Source organism: Oratosquilla oratoria, chromosome 12 (genome assembly GCF_046742065.1).
Source record: "Oratosquilla oratoria isolate Oo_2021 chromosome 12, ASM4674206v1, whole genome shotgun sequence".
In the NCBI taxonomy this organism is placed as follows: Eukaryota; Metazoa; Arthropoda; class Malacostraca; order Stomatopoda; family Squillidae; genus Oratosquilla; species Oratosquilla oratoria.
In genome coordinates this window covers 45650877-45651807 of record NC_134788.1, presented here as the reverse complement: position 1 = coordinate 45651807, position 931 = coordinate 45650877, and positions in this window count along the sequence as shown.

The window sequence follows — 931 nt, the reverse complement described above, 5'->3', positions numbered from 1 at the left end:
ATGGAAAGCAGCTGCGAGAAAACGGCATTCTCGACTCCCGAAGGGCATTACGAGTTCACGTCTCTCCCCTTTGGGTTAAAGGACGCTCCATCCTGTTTTCAAAGGGTGATGAACCAGGTACTAACGGGGCTGTTAGGGGTCAGTGCGATGGTGTACATGGACGATATAATTGTTCTGGGTACGTCCTGGGTCGACCACCTCAAGAATCTTGAGGATGTCCTTAGGAGGTTGCAGGAGGCAAACCTCTCATTGAGGCTGGAGAAATGTCATTTCTTCCAGAAGGAGGTCGCTTACCTAGGCCATGTAATATCCCAGGAAGGGATAAAGCCCCAGCCAGAGAAAGTCCAAGCCATCAAAGCTTTCCCCCGGCCAAACGCGTCGGAAAGAGTTGCTTTCCTTTTTGGGATTGGCGGGATATTATCGCAAGTTTATTCCTAACTTTGCTGATATTTCGTTGCCCCTGGTAGATATGACAAAGGGTGACGTCGCAGGGAACCACAACAATCGTGTGCTTGGTACGTGGACACCTCCTCAGTTGCATGCGTTTGAGTCCCTCAAACATCATTTGTCATCAACGGTGGTCCTTCCATACCCCAACTTTTCCAAACCGTTCTTACTCACCACCGATGCTAGTACCTCGGCTATCGGGGGGCGTGCTTCAGCAAGAGGGCGAAGGAGGTGCGAGACGTCCACTCTCGTACTTCAGTCGCACGCTGAACACGCATGAGAGACGGTACAGCACCGTGGAGAGAGAAGCGTTAGCGGCAGTGTACGGTCTCACGGTTAACCGCCCACTAATCATGGGCTACCCTGTCCGGTTGGTGAGTGATCACAGGCCATTGGTCTGGCTCTTCACTGCTAAGGGCGCGAACACTCGGATACTCCGGTGGCAAATGGCCATCACCGACTTCGACATCCAGGTCGATTACAT